Consider the following 24,911-nt stretch of genomic DNA (forward strand, 5'->3'; position numbering starts at 1 on the left):
AGCCAGTTAACTCCTATTTTGTATTTGTACGTTTGATTTTTTCCTTCCTTAATACAGTACTTTGCATTTGTCTTTATTGAATTTCATCTTGTCGATTTCAGACCAATTCTCCAATTTGTCAAGGTTGTTTTGAATTCTAATCCTGTCCTTCCAGCATAGTGTCATCTGCAAATTTGTCTACAGCTTCCCCCATCCACTAGGTCAGTAACCCTGTCAAAGAAGGAGATTAGATTGGTTTGGCATGTTTTGTTCTTGACAAATCTGTGTTGGCTATTCCTTATAATCATATTAACCTGTAGGTGCTTACAAATTGATTGTTTAATAGTTTGTTCCAGTAGCTTTCCAGGTACTGACGTAAAGCTGAAGGGTCTATAATCCCCCAGTTCTCTTTGCTCCCCTTTTTAAAGATAGGTGCTACGTTTGCTGTTCTCCGGTCCTCTTGGGCCTCATCCATGCTCCATGAGTTTTCAAAAAAGAATTTCTAATGGTTCAGCAAGTTTCTTAAGTACTTAAGGTAAATTTCATCAGGTCCTGCTGACTTGAATACATCAAACTTATCTACATTTCTTTAACCTGTTCTTTCCCTATTTTGGCTTGAGTTCCTTCCTCCTTGTTTTTAATATTAATTGTGCTAAGTATCTGGTCACAATTTTTACCTTTTTATTGAGGACCGAAGCCAAATAGTCATTCAACACCTCCGCCTTCTTGGATGTCATCCATTCTTACTTTTCCTTTCCTGGTAAGTAATGGGTGTACACTTTTCTTCATCTTTCTCTTGCTCCTAATATATTTCTAGAACCTGTTCTTACGGCCTTGGTGTAACTCATTTTGTGCCATAGACTTTCTGATTTTGTCCCTACATGCTTATGCTATTCTTTGTTACTCTTCCTTAGCAATTTGTCCATGTGTCCACTTTTTGTAGAATTCCTTTTTGATTTGAGGTCATTATTGAGCCTGATGGAGCCATATTGGCCTCTTATTCGTTCGTCATCCTATCTTTCCTTCGCATCAAGATAGTTTGCAGTTGTGCCATTAATATTGTCTCTTTTGAGAAACTGCCAGCTCTCTTGAACTCCTTTATCCCTTGGATTTCCCCCCCCGGGACCTTATGCACCAGTTCTTTAATTTGTTACAGTCTGCCTTTTTTGAAGTCCATTGTCTTTCTGTGGCTCTCACTCCTTCCTTTCCTTAATGAGTGTTCTGCAGCCAGAACTTTGTTGATAATATGTAAGAGAGAATGTAATTCAGCTCCATTCCCCCTTAGCTTTGCAAGAGGGTTTGTCGGCATAGCTAGTGGTACTAATTGACAAGACCCAGATGGAGAAGATATTGGGATAGATTTCGTTGCTGAATCTGAGATCCACTGAGTGTAGCAGAGGGGACCATGCCAGGAAGCCACTTAACAGCTTCCTGGTTCTCTGCTTGGTTGGTCATAAGACTGTCTGCCCTCTGCCCAAGGGTCTGTCTGCCAGCTGGGAGTAGCTGGATTGCTATACTCCAGTGACAACCCTGGCCTGCCCTCCACATATCCACCACGCTGCCTGCACTCAGGTTGCAGTGGGAGTGCATAGGAATTGACCACACTGGCTCTTATGCTGGTTGGGAACTTCTCCAGACTTGGAGAATCCCCAGCTAGACAGATGCAAATGATTTATGCTCTTTGGGCCACCTGAGTGGACTGGCCGGTGAATCTCGCCCATTTTGACCAGGATGGGTGTCATTGTTAACACTCACTTTTCTGATGATGGCCAGACCTTATGGCATGATATTTTCCCCTAACTGCAGCCAGACTTTACCTTGCTCTATGCGGTGGGAGGGCTGTGCTACAAAGTACAGTCTGTGGGCTTCATAGCACGACTGAAATCTTTGAGAGCAGCACAGAGAACAAGCACACGCCATATGAAAATCAGAAGGGTGGAGGTCTGCCCCGGCCAGTCATGTTTGCCACTGCCTCTCTTTGAGCCTTAGGCTGACACACAATTCCCTTTCCGCCCTGGATCCTTTATCTGGATAGGAAACAAAGGGGCCAACCCCCTCCTCCACCCCCAACCCTTTTAAATTTCATAAAAATGAAAGGGACAATATGAATGTGAGTTGTAATGAGGCTAAAGAGACCAGCGTCCCTAAGCAGCATCTGTCCTCATCTAATTGGATTCGACCTACAATGCTGGGTAGGTGGGTGGGGGAAGCCCCCTTAATATTTCCATAATGATCCAATTGCTGTTGATCCCTTGCGGTTGGCAATAGACCATGTGGTTCTGATCATGTGATTCTCAACCCTCCCAGCTTGTGGCAGGACAGCTTTGTTCTCTTGGAGCCTGGGTGGGCCCGAAGGCATCAGAGCCTGAAAAGGTTTATCTGAATTGTTGCATTGCTTTATAGCAATAACTGCAGGGAGTTATTCTCCTCAGAATTAAGTCCATGACCACTGGAAAAGCATTAAGGTGGTGTTTCTAAATTCCAATTATCTTGGCCTCTTGAACAAAAAAACAGATTATGTGGTCCTGGACAAAAGGATTTTTCTATGTAACTTCTTGTCTCAAAGCCTGATAATGTGTAATACCACTATAAATACCGTAGAGCTAGGCTATCCTATGTTGTGGTCAAATCTCCCATTCAAAATCTTCATTTATGAGGGGGATCCATTCAACGGGGAAACCAAAAGCACATTCAGTTCCTATCATTACAGGCCTGACTGAATACGCCGTCTTTAAGATATGATCTGAACAAAATCCTCAGAGGCACGTTAACCGATATGAAAGGAGGAGTGGAAGGCCGAGAGTTTGTCTTCTGTTCCTCTCTGAAAAGACAGGATGCTCCATTCTTCCCTCCGCTCTGCCTTTTTTTGTCTTAAAGAACTCCCAGCACCCAGACAACCCTCCCTCCACCCGGCTCCCTCCAGTTGCTCATTGAGCAGAAATCTTTGGATTGCAAATGCTGATAAGCATCCAGTAATCCTTGAAGGCGGGAGTGGGACTGTGTGTGTGTGTGTGTGTGGGGGGGAGTAATTGTATTCAAGGAGGCAAGAATGATCTAGGACCAGAGATTTCAAGCTAGGATATCAGGGTTGGACTGGACGACCTAGGCCTCTTCCATCTCCCATGTCTACGGAGCCTGTTTTGTCACTTTTTCACAGTCAGGCCCTGCTGAACACGAGCAAACAGCCACATGAGCTGTAGTGCGACTTTGCAGAGTAAAGGAGGACTCAAATGGGAGAGTTGGGCCTGTTGTTTCTATTCCAACCCCGCTTCTATTCCAACACGTACGGTTACCTGAAACATTATGGCCCCAAATCTTCCATGATGGCGTCTGGCTTTAGGTGGGTCAGTTTTTAGACCCCATTTGAAGCCTCATGGGACCTGACTTTCAGAGGTGCTGAGCACTTGGCTTGCCACTTGATTCCAATTGGCTTATGGCATGTAGACCTTTCTCTTCACACCATAACAGAGGTCATCGCTGAATCTTCCTCTACAGGCTAGTCTACACGAGACGCTCTCCCGCCGACATATCGCAGTCCACTTAGGTCAGTGTTACTTATGTCGTTCGGGGGAGGTGTGTGTGTGTGTGGCTTATTCACACCCCTGATCGACATAAATTATACTGACCTAAGTGGTAGTGTGTACAAGCCTCTCCCTTATCTGAGTAGAGAAAGTGGGGAACATCAGTGTCCTAAGAAGCCAGCTAATGCCAGGAACATCAGTACTGGCCCAGCAGCAACAATTCATGGCCCGATTCTTTGCTGGTGTAATTCTATTGGCCTCAGTGGAGAACTTGGCCATTAATCTATGTTATGCAGGAGCTTTGACTAGATGACCATAATGATCCTATAGATACACAGAAATAGACTTTAATAAATGAATCAATCATCTCACCATGAGCCAGTTGTTTTCAAATTATGTTTGAATCTGACATGGGTGGGGTAGGAATGGACATTCACACTCCCTTAACGTACAAGCGAACTAAGAGATCCCACAGAGGCTCAGCTCTCTGGACGACGGACAGGACAAAGCCAAAGGCTAAATGTCCATGCACATGTTCATCTGAGCCTGAGCCTGCTGTACCTGACTCTCATGCATGTGGCTGTAGGTTTTTTATACTCGCATATGCCTGCGCACACTCATTGCGGCCACACAAGAGAATCTGCCCCCTTGAAAGCTTCTTCGCACTTGGGCTGTTCCGAAAGAGGGCCGTATTTTTTTTTAGCGATATTACAGCCCCTTGGCACCATTTGGGTGATGCCAAAGGGCTGCAACAGCCAGAAATACCCAGCAGAGTTCCCCTACCAAAAGGGAACTCTCAGCCAGTTCATCTGGGTCCTGCACTCCCCCGCCCGGCTTGGGAAGCGGCATGTTGTGGGCGTGCGGTGGAGATACGTTATACCACTCCTCCACTAGCACTGTACCACTGGGGCAACTTAGAATTGCCTAGCAGCAGTCCTAAAAGATGTCCCTGAGGATTGGGGAGCTAGTTCCCTGATTGCCTCCCCCAGTATCAAACAGAGCTGGTGCAGGGGAGAATCTAGCCAGCAATGTTCTTCAGAGCCATTTCCCACTTGTCAGCATCATGGATCTTGATGCGTTCAACAACAGGATGGGAGCTTGGCTTGGACAGTGATAGATGCTATCTGCACCCCTGAGATCATAAGACTAGAGACACAGTGGCCCAATGGATAAAGCACTGGGTGGGAATCAGGTAGCCTGGGATCTCTTCCTAGCTCTGCCATTGACCTGGCATGTGGACAAGTCACATCACATAGCTGTGCCTTGGTTTTCCCATCTGTAAAATGGGGATGGTGGTCCTTACCGAGTGTGGGAAAGCACTTTGAAGTTGATGGATTCAGTGTTCCATAGAAAGAGGCGGGCACAATTATAAAGTCAAAGCACAACAGGAAGAAAGACACATATGAAAACGCCAAAGGAATTTTTCTTTAATTGCAGGTGTCCTAGCCTGTGTCTGGGGCTGGCTAATGAAATGGTACCAAGAGTGAATGGCAATTGCCAGTTAGAACTCAGAATAGCTGACAATTATCCCCTTCTAAAAATGGCAAACATATGTTGGAGGAGGGGGAGGGGCAGAATACCCCCCTAACCGGAGTACGTTTGCCCTGCTCTTACTGTCAGCTCGGAAACACTGCTCAATTTACTTGTAAGAGAGAAACAATGAAGCAACCATATCTTCATGCTGCACAGCTGAGTGATTATACAGTAGAGTACTTTCCGAGAGACACGTGCTATCATTTAGGTATAATGGTGACGATCGGTGTTAAAGGTTTTTTTTCGCTGCTTTGCGATATGACGCTGAATATATTTGTGAATTGTCACCTGAGACACTTGCGTCAGTCACTTCAGCTTTGGCAGTTAATCAGCAAAGGTCATGACTTTGTGATTAGATGCCTGTGATGGGGTGGAATAAGTCTGGAGGCCCCTTGCTGGAGGCCTCGTGGCCCTGCTGCACCCCGCCCCAGAAAAGGGCAGTAGAGAGGTCCTCCAAGCTTCCTAGAGTGGCTGTGTGGGACACAGCCAACCAGGAAAGAGGCCGCAGGGAGCAGCCACTCAGGGCCCAGCAGGGTCCTATAAAAGGAGCTGCAGGGCCAGAGTTCAGTCTGCTTGCAAGGACTGGGGAGCAAGAAGTGCTCCTGGCTGGCTGCAGGAGTGGAAAGGCTCGACAGAGCAGCTGCTAGCAGGGGTAGCTGCAGGAACTGCAAGGGGCTAAGCAGGTCATTACCGGGAGTGGCTCAGCAGGGAACTGAGTCCAAGAGTTCAGCAGGAAGGCTGGGGTCACTGGGGATTCAAGTAGAGGCCAGGAGTCCCCAGCCACTGCTCAATTCCAGAGTAGGAGCCTTGCAACCTAGCTGGACCAAGTGAGGGTACCCTGATAGGCCCTGTTGGAGTGACCCCGGAGAGGGCTGCAGGACATTTTGGACTTATACCCTGGAAGGGGTTTGATTGTTTGCACATGGACTCAGCGGGAGGGCTGAGTCACTGAAGACCTGCCTGACAAGCGCAGCGGCTGACAGGGGGCACTATGAGCTGAGAAATGGTAAAAAAAAAAAACTTCAGGCACACACACACTTAACCAGGGGTGTGCTGGTGGGTGTAATGGGACCCTGCAAGGGGGTCCAGGTGAAGGTGGTTGGGGCTCAGCGGGTGGGGGGGGGGGTCTGGGCGTATGGGGCTCAGACTGGGGTCCAAATGCTGGGGGAGTGGGGCTTGGTGGGGTGGGGATGCAGGTGCAGCTGGTTGCGGCTAAGTGGAGTGGGGATCCGGGTGTGGGTGGCTCGTCAGGGTGGTTCAGGTGCAGGGGGAGTGGGGCTTATCAGGGGGTTCTGAGTGTGTGTGGGGGTGAGACTTGGTGGGATGGTCTGGGTATGAGGGGGTCTGGATGCATGGGGGTTGAGCGAATGGGGGAGCAGCTCCCTGTATGGGGATCCCTCCCCCTGCAGCTGAGGAGCAATGGGTACAGGAAGTGTGTGTGTGTTTGCAGAGCTTCTTGCAGCCTGAGGAGAAATCTGGGAGTGGGTCTCACCAGGCCCTGGATGCCGTGCAGGGGAAGAGGAAGTTCCGTCCTCCCCAGCCCAGCTGGGACTAGCAGCTGAGCCCAGCACAGGGAGAAGCCACCAGCCGGGTCTTCCCCAGTCCCAATTCCTGCCCCACAGTGACTTACCTCTATGCCGGCTGCCCTGGGCACCCGAAACACACTGCTGGGGAGGGTTGCATGACTGCTCTTGTGGCTTCCATTTGCTTCCCCATCAGAAAGTCATTTTTCTGCAGGGAAGCAAATAAATCTGTGAGGGACATAAATTCCACACCTGCTCAGTGGTGCAGAATTCCCCGGGGAGTATCACCTGTGAAGAAAACAGAACTTTCTTGGGAGCCAGCCCTAAACTGTGGAAGTAACTCCCTCAGGCGCAAAGGACCATCCCAAACCTTACCACATTCTGCTTTGAGTGCAAGGTGTATTTCTTTGACCTCACTGTCTCTAATGTAAACCTACTGCAACGTGTGTATATATATCAATAGGCAGCTGGTTTAAAACAAACATAAAGAAGTACTTTGTCACACAACACACAGTTAATGTGTAGAACTCATTGCCATGGGATGTTGTGAAGGCCAAAAGTATAACTGGGTTCAAAAACAATGAAATAAGTTCATGGAGGATAGGCCCATCAATGGCTATTGGGCAAGATGGCCAGGGATGCACCACATGCTCTGGGTGTCTCTAAACCTCCAGCTACCATCCTACTGCCACAAATCATACCTCTGGGGATGGGAACCTGCTGCAAAATCTTCTGGCTAGATACCTTCATCCTGGTGTCACGCTCTTCATAGTTGGCTGTCTATCTAGTTTAGACCTAAAGGTGCCCATGGTACAGCAATTCCAGTGCTGGACTGATTGAGGGATGGATTCCTGTCTGTTCCTTTCATGTAGGACATGCACTTGCACAAGAGCAGCACTCTCTGCTCCCAAGGACCACATCAGAATTAAACTGAGACGAATTGTGGGCCACCCTCAGAAGGCTGCTGTGAGCCTTCAAACATGGGTGCCATTTCAAACCTCCTAGGTCTTGTGGCTATGCTAGAAGTCTGAGAACAGACACTCCCCTCAGATATCGTGTACTTCCTGCTTCTGGTTCGTATGGGCATTGCAATAGCACTCAGCATAGCAGAAGCATAGGGAGACAACCTCTGTTCCACAAGCCTACATTTTCAAGAGACAAAATCTGGTCCAGAGGTGAGAGAAGGGGTACAACACCAAAATAAGGAGGTAGCTGGTGGCCCTGCCTAGATGCTTCCCCCATGAGGATAAGGCCCATCTGGTCTTCAGGGAAGGAAAGTGCAATGGCTGCTGCTGGATTGAACCAGGGATTTTCAGAGCTAAATAGGTCAATTGCCACAGTCTGAGCAAAAGGGCCAGACTGTCAACAGAACCGAATCGTGTCCAGACATTTCATAGAGGTTGTCAAACAGCCATCAGATGCTAGGGACTTCCAGTCATGGCTGATCTCATCAGGATTCCAGTGAAAAAGTCTCTGGAAGGATGAAAAGCTCTTTAATTTATTACTGATCCTCAAGTCATTCAGTGCCCTATGAATGTCACTTTTCCGTTAAAACAGGACAGAGAATAAAAATCTTGTTCAAAGTTTTCAAGAGCACCTGGGGAGGAGGAGTCCTCAATTTTTCAGTTCCCAATTTACGGCCCCTTAAAAGGGCTTGATTATTTGAGGGTGGGTGCTCCGCGCATTGGGAAATCAGGACCCCTTTTAAGGCATCCCAAGTTGGTCACCCACAGGCAGTAGGAACGTCTGGAAATTTTGCCCCTGTCCTCTTACCTCACTGGAACCAAAATCACTTGAACCAATTAAACAAGACTTAGGAGCCAGTCCTGTAGACACTTGCTATTGGGTAAAATGCTTTCCCAGGGGAGAGTAATCCTAGTAAACTCACCGTGCTATAAGCACAATGTCTAGTAGCATTTATCTGCAGGATTGAGCCTTTAGGCACCAGGAATGAGGCTTAGTTTAATTTTTTTGGTGGTCTCTTCCAGTCTCTGTTGCCTGTGATGGTCTCAGCAGTGCTTATCTCTATAGCTTTCTGGTAATAGCAACAGCCCTTGTTGTCCAAGGTAGACATCTGAAGGTGGTTAGTGGGAGGAGAGGGACCACACAGAAGACGTTTGGCTTTCCTATCAGTGCCACTGCGTCCTTGGTGGTGGGTTGTGGTGTCTTTCTGCTGATGCTTTGTGGCGGTTTCAGGAAGCGTTTGTAGCTGTTTCTGTCTCCACATGCATCTCTGCACTGTACACGGTTTTGGGGAAAGGGGATTGTTCCTGTGGTGTGCAGTTTTTAGAAGCTAATTATATTGACAGTGCCAGGTTTTTTTTAAAGCTCATTAATTCTCTATTTGTGTTTTTATCAACCAAAGTGTAATTTACCTATGAAAAGTTGGAAACGTGTAAAGCTGATTAGCCCTTTACATTACAGGTCCAACTCCACAACCCTTACTCCTGTTGGACAGAAACGCAGGAATTCCAATACCAGGTCAGACCAATGGTCCCTCTAGTGCAGGGATCGGCAACCTTTGGCACGCGGCCCATCAGGGAAATCCGCTGGCGGGCTGGGCCAGTTTGTCTACCTGCAGTGTCCGCAGGTTCGGCCAATCGCAACTCCCACTGGCCGCGGATCGCCGCTCCAGGCCAATGGGGGCTGCAGGAAGGGCGGCCAGCATATCCCTCAGCCTGCGCCACTTCCCGCAGCCCCCATTGGCCTGGAGCGGCGAACCGCGGCCAGTGGGAGCTGCGATCGGCCGAACCTGCGGATGCGGCATGTAAACAAACCGGCCCGGCCTGCTAGGGGCTTTCCCTGATGGGCGTGTGCCAAAGGTTGCCAATCCCTGCACTAATGCAATATCCTCCTTCCGACAAAGGCCAGTAGCAGCTGCTTCAGACACAGGTGCAAGAAATTCTACACGAGGCAGTGCTGGGATAGCCTTCCCCCAGGGAAGTTTCCCTCCTGACCCCCAATAGTTTAAGCCCTAAAGCAGGAGGGTCAAACTTACTCACACTCCAATCGATGTCTCCACATCAGCGCTAGAGCCACTGTTACCACTTTCTTACCCGTGGTACAGTGAGGTTTCTTTGGAGTTTATTAGCTTTCGGGACCTGATTTAAACAGTCCCCTGGTGAGTTGCAGCATTGTGCTGGTGTGTGAGAACCCAAAAGCGTGTCTGGTGGCAAGGAGCATGTGGTTAAAGCAGAAGCCTAGGACTTGGGAAACCTGGATTCAGTGCCCAACTCTGCCACAGACTTCCTGTGTGGCCTCAGAGTATCACTCAACCTTTTCAGATATTAGTTCCCCATCTGTCCTGTGTACTTAGGGCTTGTCTACATGGCCAGCAAGTGTGTGGCAAGCTGGGATGTAAATATACAGCCCACTAACCTCCTGCACGCTAACTGGCCATGCGGACCCAGCTGCTGCTCTCTAAATGTTCCCTAGTGTGCACTGATGCAGCGTACATTGAAAGGGGAGCAGGTCAAAGTGCACTATGAAAAGTTTCGTGCATGGTAGCAGGGTCCATGTGGCCAGTTAGCGAACGGCAGGCTACCGCTCTGTAGTTTTATTCCAGCTTGCCACATGCTAACTGGCTATATAGAGGCCTTAGACTGTGAGCTCTCCAGGGCAGAGACTTTTAGCCTGTGTATATACAGCCTCTAGCACAATGGGGCCTTGATCTTGACTGGGGTCTCTAGACACGACTGCAATGCACGAAATTGATAGTGAAAATCACTTGAGCCAAATTAATCTCTGGTGTAACTCCAGTGGGTTGCAAGGATTAGTTGTTTTGAGTCAATCAAAAAGTTGGAAACCATTTTGTTTCATTTCCTGGCATTTGTAACCATTTTTTAAAAATAAAAGCAAAGGAGATTTGGAAATGAAGGGGACTTAGGCATCTAATTCCCATTGAAATTAACCATGGCCCCTAAGTACCTTGGAGTTTCTGGGCCATAGCCCCTGCCGTGAAGAGCTTGCAGTCTAAAAAGAGAAGATAGACCAGGGGTGGGAGAGGAAATATTACCTCAATTGTTAAATATGGGGAACTGAGTCACAGACATGAAGTGATGTTCCCAAGGTTACATAGACAGTCAGTTGCAGGGCCAGGACCTGCATCTGGATCAGCTGAGTCCAGTTTTGTGCCTTACCAACAAGTCCATTCTACCTCTCACAGATATTTGTGACCCAACTTTCACTCATTTTCTGAAATTGATTAGATTTCAATTTCAGTATCCCTTTAGAAAAAAAATAAAAGGTTATCTGGAAAATGTTTTGAAGCAGCTGGAGCTAAAAGTTTCACAAAAGTAAGGAAATGGGTGATAGCCCCATTGTTTGGGTTCTGAAACTGGACAAAAGACTAGGGCTGTCAAGTGCTCAAAAAAATTAATCGTGCAATTAATTGCACTGTTAAACAATAATAGAATACCATTTATTTAAATGGTTTTGGATGTTTTCTACATTTTCAAATATATTGATTTCAATTACAACAAAGAACAAAGTGTACAGTGCTCACTTTCTATTTATTTTTGAATACAAAAATTTACACTGTAAAAAACAAACAGTATATTTCAAATCATCTAATACAAGTACTAATGCAATCTCTTTATCATGGAAGTTGAACTTACAAATGTTGAATTATATACAAAAAACCCCTTCATTCAAAAATAAAACAAATGTAAAACTTTAAAGCCTACAAGTCCACTCAGTCCTACTTCAGCCAATCGCTCAGACAAACAAATCTGATTACATTTGCAGGAGATAATGGTGCCTGCTTCTTGTTTACAATGTCACCTGAAAGTGAGAACAGGCATTCGCATGGCACTGTTGTATCCAACTTCGCAAGATATTTATGTGCCAGGCGCGCTAAAGATTCATATGTCCCTTCATGCTTCAACCACCATTCCAGAGAACATGCATCCATGCCGATGAGAGGTTTTGCTTGATAACAATCCAAAGCAGAGCAGACCAATGCATGTTCATTTTCATCATCTGAGTCAGATGCCACCAGCAGAAGGTTGATTTTTTTTTTTTTTGGTGGTTTGGGTTCTGTAATTTCAGCATCAGAATGTTGCTCTTTTAAGACATCTGAAAGCATGCTCCACACCTCGTCCCTCTCAGATTTTGGATGGCACTTCAGATTCTTGAACCTTGGGTCGAGTGCTGTAGCTATTTTTAGAAATCTCACAGTGCTACCTTCTTTGCGTTTTGTCAAATCTGCAGTGACAGTGTTCATAAATCAAACGTGCTGGGTCATCATCCGAGATGGCTGTAACATGAAATATCTGGCAGAATGCGGATAAAACAGAACAGGAGACATACAATTCTGCCCCCAGGGAGTACAGTCACAAATTTAATTCACTTTTTTTTAACGAACATCATCAGCATGGAAGCATGTCCTCCAGAATGGTGGCTGAAGCATGAAGAGGCATACAAATGTTTAGCATATCTGGCATGTAAATACCTTACAATGCTGGCTACAAAAATGCCATGCAAATGCCCGTTCTCACTTTCAGGTGATATTGTAAAAGAAGCAGGCAGCAGTATCTCCTGTAAATGTAAACAAACTTGTTTGTCTTAGCGATCGGCTGAACAAGAAGTAGGACTGAGTGGACTTGTAGGCTCTAAAGTTTTACATTGTTTGTTTTGTTTTTTGAGTGCAGTTATGTAACAAATCTACATTTGTAAGTTATACTTTCATAATAGAGATTGCGCTACAGTACTTGTAAGAGGAATTGAAAAATACAATTTCTTATTTTTACAGTGCAAATATTTGTAATCAAAAATAATATAAAGTGAGCACTGTACAATTTGTATTCTGTGTTGTAATAGAAATCAATATATTTGAAAATCTAGAAAACATGCAAAAATATTTAATGTCAATTGGTATTCTATTGTTTAACAGTGCAATTAATCGTGATTAACTTTTGAGTTAATCGCGTAAGTTAATTGTGATTAAGCGACAGCCCTACAAAAGACCATAAAACAACATGCTGTTGAGAGAAATTCTGCATTAGTTATAGTGGAATGGACTAAGAAACCTAGCAGGTCTTTCTCATCTCTAATTTCCATGAAATTACATTCAGCTGTTAAGATAAAACTCCTTTCTAAGAAAAACTACTGAATAAAAGTGGTTTTATTGCCATCTATTAATACTGGTCACTAAGGTGCACATGTGTATGTAGAGGAAACAAATAGTGTTTAATGCAGAAATGCACACTCAACAAAGAACAGCCAAATGCCACCTAATGATCTGCTAAAGACATGCAGCTAGGCATTCATCAGGGATACCTGACTTGGCTTGGAAGGATTCAGTTTTTATCAGTAAATACCGATTTCACCGTACACACACAATTCAAAGAAAAAATAGAGAGGCAAAGTAAGAAAAACGCTGCTTGAGAACTTACTAGAGTTTGATTTAAGGATAAATATTTTGTATATTTTCACGTGATGTTGACAACTTGTGCTTTAATGGTTATAAAACTTTAACTTTTTGAATTTCAATGCCGACTGTCGTTTATCTGTCCCTCCCCCATCATGTCCCACAACTATGAAAATTTAAATGGACAAATTGAAAAAAATGCTTAAAACCTATAGATTTGCTCAGCTGTGAAAATTTAAATCAATAAAGTGCTTGCTAATAAACATTGATATTATCCATCGAAACTATAAAAATTGAATTATACCAATCCTAGGTATGTCAGAGCTCTGTGGGCTTCAACAAACCATCCTGATTCATTTGTGTCTGTGCGGGTTCTTCTGTCCTTGGGGTGGTTACCGGATTTATGAAGATAGGTGATGCGTGGGTTTCATGTATACCTTCACAGATCCAGTAACCACCCCAAACACAACAAGAAATCCGTTATCTGCAGCCAGGTACATATACCAGAGAATATGCTCCGAGGAGAAAGTCTGGGATATACACCGTAAAGAACTTAAAACCGTCTTCACCAAACAAGAAGTAGATTGCATCATGGAACAGGCCATGCAAATACCCTGAGAGAACCTTCTTCAATACAGAAATAACCCCCCCTCCTACCAGTGGTGCCAAAACAGGGGGGCAGCTAGAGATCCCAATCCCAGTTGGGAGCGCCGGCAAGAAGCTGGGGCTTCAGACCCCACTCCCAGCTGGAAGCCAGAGAGGGCAGCCTGAGAGGTGAGCCATAAAATTGACAAGGCTGCTAGGCTCTTGGAGGGGAGTGGGAGCGATGGGGCAAGAAGCTGGGGCAGCTGGACCCTGCTCCCTGGTGGCGAGAAGCCCTGCGTGGCTTCCCCCAGTGGGGAATGGGAAGCAGAGGGGACGGGGGACCAGCCCGCTGGGAGCCTGTGGACCAGCTGGGCTCCTGGCAGGGCCCTCAGCTCTCCACACTGCCCTTCTTAGGTCGGTGGAAGTGCTTCTGGTGAGGTCGCGCACCAGCAACCCAAGGAGGGTAGTGTGAACATGCACCACCGCAGTAATTACAGAGGTGGCTGTAAGTTAGTGTAGACAAACCATTAGTCAGTAAAGGCCCTGGTTTTAGCTCCACAGAGCTAAGGCTCAATCCCAGCTGCTGATGACCCATGCAGGGCTGTGATGTTTCATCACTAGAATTCATGTAATCCTTCTGTCAGGTGGTTAATGGCAGCAAAAAGGGCAGGGTTCAATATATCTAGGATCCTGTGTGGCAAATAACTAAACCGGCTCGAGCCCCCACCCATTAATCTGGAAAAACTAAAAGTACCCTTGGGGGGGTTGTAACGATGCTGGTTCTGGTGGGACCCCACTGAGAGTGCCAATTCAGGACAAATTGCTTAAAACAGGGCAGTTACAGTCCAAGGCTGGGGTTTCTATGCACACCAAGGCAAACCAAACCAGCCAGACAGAGAAGACTTTGGTTTTACCCCACTGGCTAACCACAAGTCACACAAGCAATTCCCTTAAGACAGTCCAGTTTCCCCATATCACCACCAGTGCCACTCGTTATGGGGACAGATGGTTATGAAAACCAATACCCCAATAAAAGAAACAGGGTTCTCCAGATCCCAAAGGACCAAGCCCCAGACCCAGGTCAATATACAAATCAGATCTTACCCACAAATTACGCTGTTGCCAATCCTTTAGAATCTAAAATCTAAAGGTTTATTCATAAAAGGAAAAAGATAGAGATGACAGCTAGAATTGGTTAAATGGAATCCATTACATACAGTAATGGCAAAGTTCTGGGTTCAGGCTTGTAGCAGCGATGGAATAAACTGCAGGTTCAAATCAAGTCTCTGGAGAACATCCACAGCTGGGAGGGGTCTTTCAGTCCTTGGTTCAAAGCTTCAGTGTAGCAAAGTTCCTCCAGAGGTAAGAAGCAGGATTGAAGACAAGATGGAGGAGCTGCAGCAGCTTTTTAGACCACATGGCAAGAGAATATTTCTTTCTTTGTCCCAAAGACCAGCTGTCCATCACATGGCCTGGAAAAACCTCAGAGTTCTGTCCATAGGCAGGTCCCTGCATACCTTGCTGAGTCCCAAGGCGTGTCTGTCTTCTCTCAATGGGTCAATTGTGTAACTGATGATCCTTAATGGGCCATCAAGCAGGTTAGGCAGAGCTGCCACCAACTTGTCTGGGGTGTCACCCAGAAGCAGAGCATAAGTTTGGAATACAGACAGTATAGAGCCAATACTTATATCTTTAAATACAAAAATGATACATGCATACAGATAGCATAATCCTAACCAGCAAACCATAACCTTGTCTTAGACACCTTTTTTGACCCCCTTTATACAAGATTTGGTGCCACTACAGGACCTTGGTTGCAACAATGATCTATATGGTCCCAGATTATGTCAATAACGTCACAGGTGTGCCCTAAAAAGGTAGAACTTCCCCACTTGCAAGCACTGTGAGGCTGTGTCCAAACAAGAGAATCTTTCTTAGGGGAAAAGGAACCCAGCCATTAACCTGGGAAAACACAGCAACAGAATATATATGCATATACAAAGTAAAATAGCTTCCCTTTTAGTAACTTTAGCAGGGATCCATCCAATTCCTTTCCCAGCCGCCGATAAGAACGTCCCATGGGAAATAGTCCTTTGGCCACATGATCTCACCCATCCACCAAACCCCACTCCTGGCTTGGAGCAGCACGTAGTGGTATCCAAAGTGTCTCTGCTAAGTCAGTCTCCAGTCCCAGGGGAGCTATTTGCTCAGTCCCACCGACCAGTGCTACCACCTTACCCAGCTTTGCAGTTCAGCTGGATTAACATACTGCACAGGTGGGGCATCACTGGAGTCCAGGTAGCTCTGCTGCTCCCTGTGTTGTCTCACATGGCAAAGCCTTCATCCTGCCTCGCTGTAAAGTCCCCATATGAAGACAATCCAGAGCACCCAGGACCCCTAAAAGACATTTGTTTCAAGGTAAAAGCACTTTCCCCCAACCCCCTCTAAGAGCCCGCTACCCACCAAAATCCAAGTTTGTGTATCATTATGGTGACTCCCCAAGTGTCAGTGGAATTGTAGGTAGGTGGCATATGCAAATGAAGCTCCCTGTGGCTGCACTTTCCCCTTTTCAGCAAGAGAGGGCGTAGAGAGCTCTTCCCTCTGGAGCTCCTGGCCCTAGGGCTCTCCTGGTGTAGACAAGGCCTCTGGGCTGAGTCACATATATGGATCCTGGACATTTCTTGTGTGAACTTGTAGCCAAAATTGTTTCTCGTAAGCCATTGCCTGATGGGAGGAATATCCATTCCAGCTTGTAGAGCAAGCTCTGGCCTCCTGTACGGGGATCAACCACCCACCTGAACCATGTGAGGAATCCAGAGATCACAGATGGTGCTAGCGTGTCTCTCTCTCTCTCTCTGTGTCTCCTGCCTGCAGGGCAGAGGAGAATGGCTCAGCAGCCAACGATTCTCCGAGGCTCCTGAGATCCAGGCACTGTAGCCTTCGAAAGCAGAAGCCTCAAGCTTATTCAGACCAAGTGCTATTTTTGGTTCAGCTCTGCATTTCCAAACTTAGACGCCAGGGGCCTGATTCGCCAGTGCCCTGCACCTTGTGTCGTCCTTTGCAGCAGTGCAAAGGGGTGTAAAGTGAGTCCATTCTTTGGGAGTTTGGGTGCCTTGGGGTACGTCTATACTACTGGCCAGATCGGCGGGCAGCGATTGATCCAGCGGAGGGGGGGGTGTCAATGAGACGCGATAAATCGACCCCCAAGCGCTCTCCTGTCGACTCCTGTACTCCAGCACTGTGGGGGGGAGCGGCAGCAGTCGACTCACTGTAGTGAAGACACCGCGGTGAGTAGGTCTAAGTACATCGACTTCAGCTACGTTATTCACGTAGCTGAAGTTGTGTAGCTTAGATTGATCCTCCCCCCAGTGTAGACCAGGCCTGAGTGTCTGTGAATCTCAGCCTTTCAGCTCCAGGACTGACTCCCCGTGGACAGACCTTCCTTTGGCCTTGGATGACACTGACTCCTGAGGGAACAGGGGCCTACATCACTGCTCTAACCACGTAAACAAAGTGTTCTGTTTAGCTTGGCACGTGCGTGGTGTGCGTGGAAATGCAAAAAGGGGTGGTGTGTGGGGGGTGGGGACGGAAAACAACCTACAGTAAAACCACAATAAATTACACACTTGAGCCCTGTGTTGTGCTTTCTAGGGCAGTTACTGTCAGCAGGGCTTGAATGCGCAGGCGCGCTGTGTTGCTATCCTTTTCTAGTGGGTCCTCAGTTTGCACAGAACCTAAACTCAAGAACATAGAAGTTGTTAGAATGGATCAGACCCAAGTCCAGCTAGTCCAGGATCCTGTGTCTGACCGTGGCCGGTACCAGCTGCTTCAGAGGAAGGAGATCCCGGCACTAGGCAGATGTGGGATAATCTGCCCCACACATTAGATCTCGTTTTGATATCTGATAGAGACTGGCTTGCGCCCTGAAGCATGAGGCTTAATAGCTCTTCCAGAATTTTTGTTGTCATTATTGTATAATTCTGGATATCCTTGGTATCCATATACATTCCCAGTCCCTCTCTGAATCTTGCAAAGTTTATTTGCATCAATGACTTCCTGGGGCAATGAGTTCCACAGTCTAATTACAAAGTCATGTATTTCTCTTCATCAGTTTTGAGTTTTGCCACCTTTTAATTTAATTGAGTGTCCTCTTGTTCTTGTCTTATGAGATGGGAGAACAGAAGTTCCCCAAATCCCTTTTCTAGGCCATTCATTATTATATTTACTTTTATTGTGTCCCCTATTTTTCCTCTCCTTTCTAAAGTAAAATTTCTAGTCCTTACGGTTGTGAAGAAAACCTTCCAAATATGCCCGAATGTAGTGTCACTGAGTCTGCAGAGAGGTATCCTGAAGCAATAGCTCTGAGAGAGGTGTGGATTTTCTTGTTCAGTTCACAAGAGTGTTAACCCTGAACACTAATGGTGGCATTATAAACATTATTAGCACTGTAAACTATTTCACTATGGTTCTCTTTAGCAGAAGCATCCTACTAATGTGCTTTTCCAGACTGGTTAGCTATAACAGTAGCTGGAGATGGGGAAAGACTCTTTTTCTCTCTCTCTCTCTCTCTCTCTCTCCAGGGACTTTTTATCCACCCCTGGAGCATACACAGGATTGTGCCTTCTGGCATAGTTACTAATGGTTTGTACGGGCTAGTTTTAAATGTCTGAAGTGATGGAGCTTCTAGCCTGATTTATTTTTCCATCCTAAACTGCCTTTTGTAAAATTTAACTCCATTTCCTAGTGACCCCCAAGATTTCAAACTAAAACCAGGAAGGGGGGAAGCAGCCAGCCAAGGGTAAAGGGGAGAAATGGACGTTGCAGGGATACAGAAGGGCATCGGCCACCCAGAGGAGATGGGAAGAAAGTAGAAAGAGTGATGCTGTGGGGGGGAGTGCTCACAGAAAGTGGGGCTTGAGCTAACATAAGGCCATAGGACTGGCAGGGACTGCCTGTGTCATCGAGTCCAGTCACCTATTATCACAGGCCACCCTGTCATTTAATCCCATTAGTAAATTTATCAGGCTCCATCTCAAAACCAGTTTTGTTTCTTGCCCCCACTACTCTGACTGGGAGGCTATTCCGGCACCTCACTCCTCTGATCATAGGCGCCGACCCCGTGGGTGCTCCGGGGCTGGAAAAGTTAGTGGATGCTCTGTACCCACTGGCAGCCAAGCTCCCTGCCCCGTCCCACCTCACCTCACCTCCTCCTACGCCTCCTCCCCTGAGCGTGCCGCGTCCCCGCTCCTCCACCTACCGCCGTGCGCTTGCGGCCGCCAAACAGCTGCAGCAAGCTCCGGGAGGGAGCGGGGAGGAGCGGGAATGTGGGGTGCTCAGGGGAGGGGGCGGGGAAGTGGCCGGGCCGGGGCAGGGATTTGGGGAAGGAGTCGGAATAGGGGCAGGGAGGCGGTGGAGTTGGGGCGGGGACTTTGGGGAAGGGGTTGGAATGAGGCGGGGGGCAGGGGGGCAGAGGGGGTTGAGCACCCACCGGCGCCAGTAGAAGTCGTTGCCTATGCCTCTGATGATTAGAAACCTTCTTCTAATTTCCAGCCTAAAATTATTACTGACCAGTTTCTCCCTATTTGTTCTTCTACCAACATTGTCCTTTAGTTTCAATAGCTCTTTTCCCTCCCTGTTTACCCCTGATGTATTTGTAGAGAGTAATCATATCCCCTCTCAACCTCCGTTTTGCTAGGCTAAACAAGCCAACCTCTTCAGTTCTCCTCTCGAAAAACCGGCGTCCCTTCCCCTGATCATCCTCGTAGTCCGTCTCTACACCTGTTCCAGCCTGAATTCATCTTTCTTGAACGTGGTGACCAGAACACTACAGAGCCTCTACAGTTCTGGGAGTGAGCTGGGATCTGCTCTGGCTCTGGCATCATGACTGAAGTGTTGGCTAAATTACACGTTCAGGACTAAATGCTGCGCAATTGGGCTGTATCGGGGTGAAGAAGGCAGAATTTGAAAATAATGGGGTTCCATGGGGGTAGGTAACGAAGGGCAGAATAGGGCCTAGAGAGTCACTATTACAGATGCTGACACGGGAGCAAGAAGGAAGCATCTTGCCCTTCCTAGCTCCGGCTGTTTTTGCAGGGCTGTCAGTCCGAAAAGCCACTGATTGACCTATCAGTGGAGTACATTTGATACAGAGTCACTGGCTCATTTTTATATTTGTTTGTACGATGGGCGCCTCTAAAGGCTGCAGAGGGGGATCAGGGCCCCATTGTGCTAGGGGCTGTACAAACATACAGTGGAAAGCCACCCCAAAGAGTTCGCATGCAACAGTAAGCTTGGAACCCACCTCGCTGCTTCGGTGGAGTCCCTTTGCAGAGCTCTCAGTTTCTTCTACAGAAATGTTTCTAAATGGTTTGTTTGAGAAGGGGGCTACATACGTCACGTTGAAAATGAAAGGTGGTGCTAGTCTGCTGTGTGCACTGACAGCTCGGCTAGCCACGAAATCCCCAATCCTGCAAACGCCGAAGCATGTGCATAACTTGGACTGTGCGAATAGCCCCTTGACTTCCAGGAGCCTATTTCCTTCGAAAAGGATTTATTCGTGGGAGCAAAGTTACTCCCAGGGGTGAAAGTAAAATTGAAAACTTACCAGTACGGGGGACAGTTCCGGCCCCCCCAGAAGGGGTGGAGCCTCAGACAGAAGGGGCGGGGCTGGGGGTGTCAGCCTCCCCCAGCCAACCCTTCCACGCCCACACCGCCCAGGGCTCCAGTGGTGATTTAAAGGGGCCGGGGCTCCAGCCGCCACTGCCGCACAGTGGCCAGAGCCCCGGGCCCTTTTAAATCGCCGGCCCTGGGGCAGCTGCTCCTTTTGCCCCTCACCCCCATTGGCAGCCTGGGAGGGGGGTGGTGGCAAAAGGGGCAGCGACGTTAAAGTAAGGCAGTAGGGGCTGGTACTGGCAGCCACCTTTTAGTGGTACGCTGTAACGGCCTGTACTGCCTTACTTTCACCCCTGATTACACCCATGCTTACGTGTTTGCAGAACCAGGCCCTACATTGTGAAGCAAACAATCCCCCCTGCCCCGGTTTTTTGGTCCCACCTAGAGGAACCAAAACACATTGGGGAAGAAAATGAAATAAAAATAAACAAAGGAAAAATGTGTGTGTGTAGATCAGAAGGAAGGGGGTAAATAACAAGAAGGGAAAAGAGCTATTTAAGCTAAAAGGGCAGTGTTGGAACAAGAACAAATGGGGATAAACTTGCCATAATAAATTTATGCTGGAAATTAGAAGAAGGTTTCTTCATTCATTCTCTCTCTCTCTCTCTCTCTCTCTCTCTCTCTCTCACACCCCGCCCCCCCATATTTATTACTACCAACAATATGATTGCCTCTGTTGCTTAGTAATAGGAGCAGTTTGCAGTCCCAGAAAGGTTCATAGAACATATAATAGTGGTAATCTGCACAACACAAATGCAGTCCCTTCCCATGAGTAACTTCCTGGTAACTTTGTCCTCCATCTTCTCTCCACTCACTGGTTGCCTCCTTATAGAAACTGTTTTCCCAGCATGCCTTTCTAGTGATTAGAGTATGGGAGAGGTCTCAGGGTTCTAGTTCTGGCTCCATCACTAGGGAAGTCATTGAGGGAAACTGAGGCACAGAAATGATCTGTAAATTAGAGTGACTATAGTTATGAGGCAGGCTGGTCAACAATTTTCTGTCAGAATGTCTTTTCAATGGAAAATCGGGTTTTCAAGTTAATGAAAGGTGTTGGCTTTCTTCAAAAATATTTACTTTTTGGGTTTCAAGGTTTTTTTGATGGGGGGAAGAAAAACCCATTTCTCAGTCAAATCTAGTTGTGAGGCTGCATTAATTCATTGCTTGTAGACTACTTTAAGGTTCTCACCTGGAAGACGCATCCACCACTGGAAGAGGCTATGAGGAAAATAGCCTTTGTTCCCTGCTTCGTAGTTAAATAGGGGCACCATTTATTCTCCAGAGAGCCATCAGTCTGGAAGCAATAAAATTAACTGAAAGGAAAGGGAGTGTCCCTAGGTATGATGGCCTTATGTCAATGAATAGCTTCAGGAATGGCATTAAGAACGAGACAGCATATGGAAGGAGGCATATATGGTAGGATGCATAGATTTAGAACATATATTGTGGTCCCTTCAGGCCTCACAGGGTCTGTCTGCACACAGCCTGCAGCAGCAAGCCTCCGAGCCCAGGCTGATTGACTCAGGGTTATGGGGCTCGTGGTAAAAATAGCTATGTAGATGTCGCAGCTTGGGGCGATGCTCCCAGCCCAAGTTGTGATGTCTACATAGCTATTCTTAGCACAGGAGCCTGAGTCTGTCAAGCCGGGCGTGGAGATTTGCCGCCACTCACTGTGTAGGCGTACCCATAATGGCCCCTTCTGGTCTTAACACCTATGAGTTATATGGAAAGGAAAACACTGAATCTGGACAAGAGGATTCTTTGGTTCAATGTTCATAGTGTTTGGCACTTCACAGGGGAATGAAGTCCTTTTTTCCATCTTCATGGGGAAAAACAAATCCACTGATGCCGTGAAAGGGTGGAAGTTTGGCTGTCATTAGTCACGGGAGAACCTTCAAGGGTTCAGTTCAGTCTGGATGCTCCTCAGAAGTTGTTATTTGTATAGGGCCTAGGAGCCTTTGTCATGGACCATGACACCACTGCGCTAGGCTCGGTCCAAACACAGACCAAAAAGATGGCCCTGCTCCCAGGAGTTTACAATCTAAGTATAAGAGAAGAGACAACAGATGGATACAGATAGATGGGGGAGTCCAAGGAAACAGCGAGGCAGTATTGGTCAGTGTGATAGGCAGGGGTCTCAGCACCCCAGCGGCCTCACCGTTGCATTCAAACTCTCTAAGGGGCTACCAAGTCTGCAAAACCAGGCTGGAAATCTTACAAGAATAAGCTTTCTTATGAGATTGCCTGTCCCTTCTGGAAAGGAGGAGCAGGAAAAATGAAAAAACAAACTTGGGGAAAAGTTAACTATAGTTTTTCAGTCCTCAGCTATGGTTCAGCTAAGGTTAGGATCAGCGCTGGGAGCCATAGTCCAGGTTAGCTTTCACTTTGTCCAAATGTGTCCCTCCTGAACAGTGACACGCCTGGCTGTAGCAATGTTTGTCTGATTAAAGGAAACATTATCAGCGAAGGGAATGTTTTCAACACTAGATGGAGCAGTGATCCTAGACATGAGGGAGTGAAAATGCCTCCTTGATTTGTTAACTCGTTCCTCCCTGTGTAGTCCACATAAGTTCCTGAATTTTTAAATATGAGGGCTCCCTTTGGAAATCAGACTAGTACAGCATTTTGGGGGCGGGGGGGCATTCATTCTTGGGGTAACTCTACTGAAATCAATGAAGCTACAGAAGGATGACTATGACCTGTTGTATCTCGAAATTGGGATGTTTGTGCTTTGTGAATTCATTGGCTTCTTTGCTCATTCCCCCTTTGACAGCCGCCCCGTTATGCTTTTCTTTGTGACATCACAAGCTGTTTGCAGTGGTGATTATGATGTCATAAACAGACCTAGGCTCAAATATCTTGTTTTATGCACGTCTCTCTAGCGATATTAAAAAAAAAATTAGGCAAGAGAAGAATGAAAGAGATACAAGATATTGGCCAAAGTGTCCCTAAGTAGAATGTGTCTCTAAAATTTGCCATAAAGTGGCCAGAGCCACAGCTGGGGACAGCCATCAGCTTAGTAGCTACTATCAACAAGTCATAGACAAAGCCACCTTCATCAAAATTTGACTATTTTATAGAGCAGGAAACCGGCTGTTTGCCTAAATCATCAAGACAGGGAGCTCCGTGTAGCTGCTGGGTCGTGGGGGGCTATTGATTGATAATAGGTGCTTTGGCAGCTGCAGCACCAGCCAGCATGTGCTAGGATGTCATCTGGCCCAAGGGCTGGGGAAGTCCGAGATCAATCGATTGAGACTCACACTTTAGAGGCAAAGGCTCGTAAAGGAATAAGGATCAGGAAGATCAGGATCCAGGTCATTTCCTTGTTGCCTTAACATGCGAATTTCTCCTCTTCTGCACAACGAGGAAAGGTCAAAGGTTCGGGATTACAGCGCAAATGGTGATAGACGGCTAGCTCAACAAGGGCCCAGTGAATACATTGCTGTATACTCAGGCTGCCGAGCTGCTGGCAGACACAGAACTGTTCCGGCACGTTTTCTTTCATGGGATCCCACTTGTAGGCTGTGTCCTGTCTCTTCCTACAGTGACTGGCTGGGGTGGGCTGGTGGGCTGGTAGGTCTGTAAGATGTTTATCAGTAATAAGGCTGCATTTAGATAGTGCCAATCACCCTGAATGGTCCCAGAGCGGGGTTGAATGGGCGCTGATCTCACAGCTTTCTTTGAGGCTAAACACTCAGGGGCCTGATCCAAAGCACACGGGAGACAATAGAAAGACCCGACAGTGGGTGACACACAAGTGCAGTTAGGGGGTTGAATGCTTGAATTTAACTCAAGCCACTGCATTGTCACTGTTTGATTATTTGCATTACGGTGGCACTTAGAGCCAGGGTCCTATTGTGCTAGGGGCTGTACTAATACATGACAAAGTACTGACTCAATTAAGCACGTTGCTTAACCTCTGTGTGCCTCAGTCTAGAAGGTACAAGATTAGCTGCCTTCCTCACAGGGTGGGAGCATAGATGATGTTTTCAAAGTGCTTGGGGATCCTTGGATGAAAGTATAAATTATTACTAGATAGTCAGGCAGCTGCTGTGCTGTGCTCATAGCTAATCCTCTCACTATGCCCTTGAGCTCCACCCATCGGTCTGTTTCATCTTGCCTTACGCTGAGGCTCGGTCTACACACAGAGTTGTGCTGGCTTAATTATAGGTCTGTTTTTAGATCAGTGTAGTCAACCTGGTGCAGCTTTGGGTGTGGACGCTCAGATCAGTTGAAATCTGGCTTATATCAGTCTAGCTAGCACTTGCACCTGGGCCTCTAGGGTCTCTACTGCAGTGCAAGTAACAGTGATCAAAATGAAGTGTCCTCACTCTATAGGCATAGTCTGTTATTCTGGGCACCAGTGGCCTCTCCATCGCGGACAAGTCATCCAGGAAGAAATTCAGAGCCAGTCAGTATAAACCCTTTAAAACATGGGATGTAATACCTGTTTCTTAAACAGGACTTTTCATCAGTTGATCTCAAAGCACTTCACAAGCTTTAATATATTTATCCTCACCACCCATCTGCAAGCCAGGGCAGTGCTAATATCCCCATTGTACAGATGGGAAACTGAGGCACAGAGAGGCTAAGTGACTTGCTCAAGGTCACATAGGAAGCTTGTAGCAGAGCTAGGAATTGAACCCAAATCTCCAGCTAGTGCCCTAACCACTGGACCACCCTTTCTCCCTTTAAACTATCAAGTAATCTCCCCAAACCTGGTGAATCTGG

Source organism: Chelonia mydas, chromosome 2, assembly GCF_015237465.2.
Source record: "Chelonia mydas isolate rCheMyd1 chromosome 2, rCheMyd1.pri.v2, whole genome shotgun sequence".
Lineage (NCBI taxonomy): Eukaryota > Metazoa > Chordata > Testudines > Cheloniidae > Chelonia > Chelonia mydas.